This window comes from Sinohyriopsis cumingii, chromosome 6 (assembly GCF_028554795.1).
Source record: "Sinohyriopsis cumingii isolate HCF-2022 chromosome 6, ASM2855479v2, whole genome shotgun sequence".
In the NCBI taxonomy this organism is placed as follows: Eukaryota; Metazoa; Mollusca; class Bivalvia; order Unionida; family Unionidae; genus Sinohyriopsis; species Sinohyriopsis cumingii.
This window is the reverse complement of record NC_142966.1, coordinates 9,222,373-9,227,126: the sequence shown is the minus strand read 5'-3', so window position 1 is coordinate 9,227,126 and position 4,754 is coordinate 9,222,373. Positions and strand designations below refer to the sequence as shown.

The following is a 4,754-nucleotide window of genomic DNA, read 5'->3' as shown; positions in this document are numbered from 1 at the left end:
GTAACACAGGGCGTTGTAAAACAGTTGCAAGAAGAGCTATTAAATCTATAAACGCAATTACAGGTGAAGAAATTGTATTTCAGTCAATAAACGCCGCCGGTAGGTATTTCGGTATTTGTCCACCTTCTGTACAGCATGTCGCAGATGGGATCTACAAAACAGCATTTTCAAAGAAGCTCAAACAGAAGATTTCATTCTGTTATATAACTCTTATCGTTGACACAAACGACGATAACTCCTCCGAGAGTGTGTAACGCTTTGCAGAGTTGTCGTTGCTGGTCAGAGGATTTGCTCCCCCTAACAAAGCCACCTTGATAAAATATTTTATCGAGTTCATAACATGTAATCATTTATTTACCGTAGAATATATATTTTTTTACAAACAATATCCTCGTTTTACTGAATATATCCGACTGTTTTGCTCTTCTGTGCTTGTTATATGACCGCGCTTAAGAAAACATACAATTAAAATATTTTAAACAAGTCCCGCCCACTGCTAGAGCGAATTTCCAACTCGCAAGTAACAGTTGGGTTATATACGAAATCGCTCCCTAAGACCTTTGGGTCGATCGAAAGTCAGCACGCGCAAGCAAAACCATAAATTTAATCCGCCAATGGCGGGTGTCTTTTGTGCACCATCCAATGGTCGATTCAATGGATGGTTTTGCTCTGCTGCTGACCGTAGAAAATGACCCACCTGTGTATGTTTGTGTCGTCATAGGATAAGGTCTTAGGATAAGTTAGGATAAGATTACATGTTCATTGTGCCTTTACTTGCTGTCATACTCGAATCAGAGGTTAAAGGTTGTCTGTTCTGTACCGTCTCTTAGGATAAGATTACATGTTCATTGTACCTTTGCTTGCTGTGATACTCGAATCAGAGGTAAAGGTTGTCTGTTCTGTACCGTCTCTTAGGATAAGATTACATGTTCATTGTGCCTTTACTTGCTGTCATACTCGAATCAGAGGTAAAGGTTGTTTGTGTTGTCAAATAAATGTTTGCCGGGCCTGCTAGAGAACTCGATCCTAGAAGCCAGGGCTGTCTCGTCTTGTAAATAAATGTGCCTCTGAGTCACTTGGCAGTCAGAGGGGTCCGTCCTTAGGATAAGTTACGTGTTATATGTTTGTCCTTGTCAATTCACTAAACACGTCTTCTTGAGCCTATAGAACGTTATTTGACGATCTAGAGGCTTGCAGGGGATAAAGTGTTTCGTGTTACATGTTGTATTGTCATGTCGGAAGCAGTCCTCGTGGGGTTCTAGAACGTTATTTGACGATCTAGGCCCTTGCAGGGGATAAATGTTTCCGACTGTCTCGTTTTGTTTTGGAAAGCTAGCGTTTCTCATGCAAAGTGTTTCTATTAAAAATATAAAAATATATAATAATATGAATCACGAAAATATAAATACCATACTTGTTGAAATTAAAGAATTACAACAGCGAGGTTTTAATATTTTACTAGACACTGAAACAATTATGTCAGATTTTGAATCCTTGAATGAGCTATCACGGTTGGGGAAGAACAATCTCCCTGCCAGATATAGGTTCATTAAGGGTTTGCAAGATCGCATTTACAGATCACTTGCCGGGATAACTGAAAATCAGGTATCTGAATTTATTCCACTGTGCCGTGCAGTTGAGAAGATTCGTCTTGGATTGTCACAAGAGTATGAGACTCGAAAATTAATTAGCACCAGGGTGAGACGGTTAAAAGGTTATATAAAGAATCTAGACACGGAAATGCCTTGCATTTCTGACGAAAATACTAGTGTTTCTGACTACGAGGCCGACAAGGAAGTATAAACCGCATAGCGTGTGACTCACAGCACAAAGTGAAAGTAGAACCTGAGAAACGCTAGCGCCCCCCCCCGCTTGGAGTGTAAAGCACATTTCCACGGTAAAAAAAAAGTGTATTATTTTTTTTGCCCTTGGAAACTCTTTGAGTTTCTCAAGTGAAGGGCGCTTTCAGATTTTCAGGATTTGCTTAAGCGTTTCAACATCAATACAGGAATGAGAATAGTTCATAATCTGTTCTCGTTGACACCAAACTATGATCATATGATTTTGCTGTAGCTCTGTTAATTGTGACGGAGTTAACAAGAAGTCTTCGTCACCATACACGTCAATAACTATTTTAACGGGGAAATACTGTTCTGGGAATGTCTGTATTTGAAATGCGGTTTTTATTGCCTCGTAAAGAATTTGCTTATCATGAATATGAACTCGTGCATGAATGTACTCGGGTTGATACATTATACACAACCGTTTTTTTTTTAAATGCGTGCTAGCACTTTCAACGATAACTTATGCTGGTTTTGATAGGGTATTTGCACGATAAAATGACGAAAATGGATCAGTGCAGAAAAAAAAACTATTATAAATATTATGGATCCCTTGACTTAGGACTTCACCAGTAAGTTTATACTAACAGTCTCGTCACGCAGGTCCAACAAATTCCCCCTCTGGTCGGTGAGTTTATCGTTGACAACCACGGGTTATGACACCGTAGATAGACCGGATTGATTGGTTCTTGCACAATCAGAAAACCAGGGGGGTCTCTTGGTGTGAACGTATACAGGATAAACCCCTGTTGTGCCGTCGTAGTATCTGATGCGCTGTAACTGCCATCGATGACGTCACATACAAGATTGACCGCAATAACATCTGTGATATTTACGATCCCGGGTGAGATGTGTCTGCCATCGGATGCTGTACTGTTGTCGTGCTTGAGAATAACAGGTTGTGGTTTTATTCGTTCGTACGCGGCAAGAATATCTTCGAAAGATTGATCGATGAGATCAGAGACTGATTTTCTCAGCTCGGGCACGTTATATCCAGGAAATTTAAAATCTGAAATATCATTCACTTGAATACCATATTTAATTGCAAAATCTGCTCTGGCTATCTGTCTATAATTATCATCGATATAGTCTTTAAGATCCAGTAAAGCCTGAATTATTCTTAGATTTATAGTTTCCATGGCCGATGCGAGTTTGTTTAGTTTTTCTATGGTTGTGATAATATTATCACGCGGACTTGTTAAATCAGAAATATAATCTTGGAAATATACTCGCAGGAGTTGTAGCTGTTGTTTATGTACTAGATTGATCGGAATAAATAATTCAGATTCTATATCATCTAGACGGTAAACACGGAGCTCCTGCCCCCCCTTAACACGTGGAGCTTCTATACTCCAAGTATCGGGCATTAAAGTACTTTTTCTTGCTAGTAATTGATCTGCAAGGAGTAAATAATAATTGTACTCGAGGTCGTGTAGTGCTTCTTTATAGGTCATAAAATCCGATTTTTCAGGTTTTGGTGGACGAGGTTTAACCTCGGGGGCCTTTGGCCATCCTAATAATGTTCGGATTGAGCTGTTATAAATATCCACGGCGTATCCTGGCGTTGAGATTTCAATGACCGCAGACAGCGTTGGTTCATGAGCTGTTATAGATATTTTGGCTTCCTTGCCGGTGATTCGTTTTATTTGGCGTTGTATCTCATTATTGATTTCTTCGATCTGATAACTCCCAGTGGGAAGTGTAATTGTATTCCAGTCAAGTTCACCCTGTTCGCCGGAGTCGGCTTTGCTTTTCCCGAACACGAATGAATTATTTGGCTGCAGACCACCAAATGATGCCGACCTAACATTGGGCCAGCTGTGATACACACTGAGCTTTGCTAACGCGATTTCACTCACTGGAATTGGAGTTCGAAAATTAATACCGAATTCTGGTGTCGTCGAGGACACTGAGATCATTGTGGTCCTTACCGGTGTTGTGTTTGTGACTATTTGTTGAAGCAGTTCTATTGACATTATTTATTTGTTTAGTTTTCAAATAGTCATTGTACGCATCTGACATTAGTTTGAATTCAGAATCTGATATCGTAGCGTCGCTACTTTGCACGTCTAACGATGATGATATCAGCGATGATAATTTCTGATATGCGGTCGTGGCTGTATTTAATTTTGTCGTGTAATCGTGTAATTTTGTGTTAGCACATGATGATATTTTTTTTGCTATGATGCCGAAAACTCCAGCTGTTGTTGTGGCCGCGGAAACACAGATCGTGGCGGCGACTGCTGCAGTTACCGGAGTGACCGCTGATAGTATTGCTCCGGCAGATGCAACAACGGCAGATACTGAATAAACCATAATATCCAGCACTGTTATGCGGCGCTTGTATTTTTTTACTTTTTGACTAGTTACTTCGATGACAGTTTTTAACTCAGATTGCCACTCACGGACTTGATTGTATCGATATTGTTGAGCATCTGGCGTCGTTGACATTATTCAATTACGCGGTAACCAATTGAGGCGTTGCAGCGACGAATTCCAAACAAAACCAGTAAGATGTTGCTGTTAAACTATCGTCCTCGGCTTCAAGCATAAATGTTTCCTCGGTTCCGCTGTTTAGTATTACAGTGCAAACCCCGGAATACTTATCGGTGGAATGTCTCCAAGGATATGTTGTGAAGATTTCAAATTTAGCGGCTGAAAACACAGACAACCTGTAAACACCGGTGGCTGTTGCTGTATATTTGATAGTGTTATTTTGTCGTGACCATGTTGCGAATCCCGATGATACCGTGAATACGATGTTGGTGATATGCCCCGGAGTAACTCCAGTGGGAACTTTAATCAAACTGGTTTTGTTAACGATATCAGGAATACCCGATACGATATCCTGCTGTGTTTGTTTGATCGTGTTAATGTCGGTCTTTACATCAGCGAGTTTTACATCGACGACTG

The 4,754-nt window shown here is 40.3% G+C and overlaps 1 long non-coding RNA gene across 1 annotated transcript; it reads left to right on the top strand.

Annotated features, from left to right (window-relative positions):
* The first annotated feature begins 586 nt into the window (after positions 1–586).
* LOC149796345 (uncharacterized) lies at positions 587–1,319 on the top strand. The gene is made up of 2 exons (XR_016421422.1): positions 587–797; positions 969–1,319. It is a non-coding gene; the product is annotated as an uncharacterized LOC149796345 (long non-coding RNA).
* Positions 1,320–4,754: the final 3,435 nt, after the last annotated feature.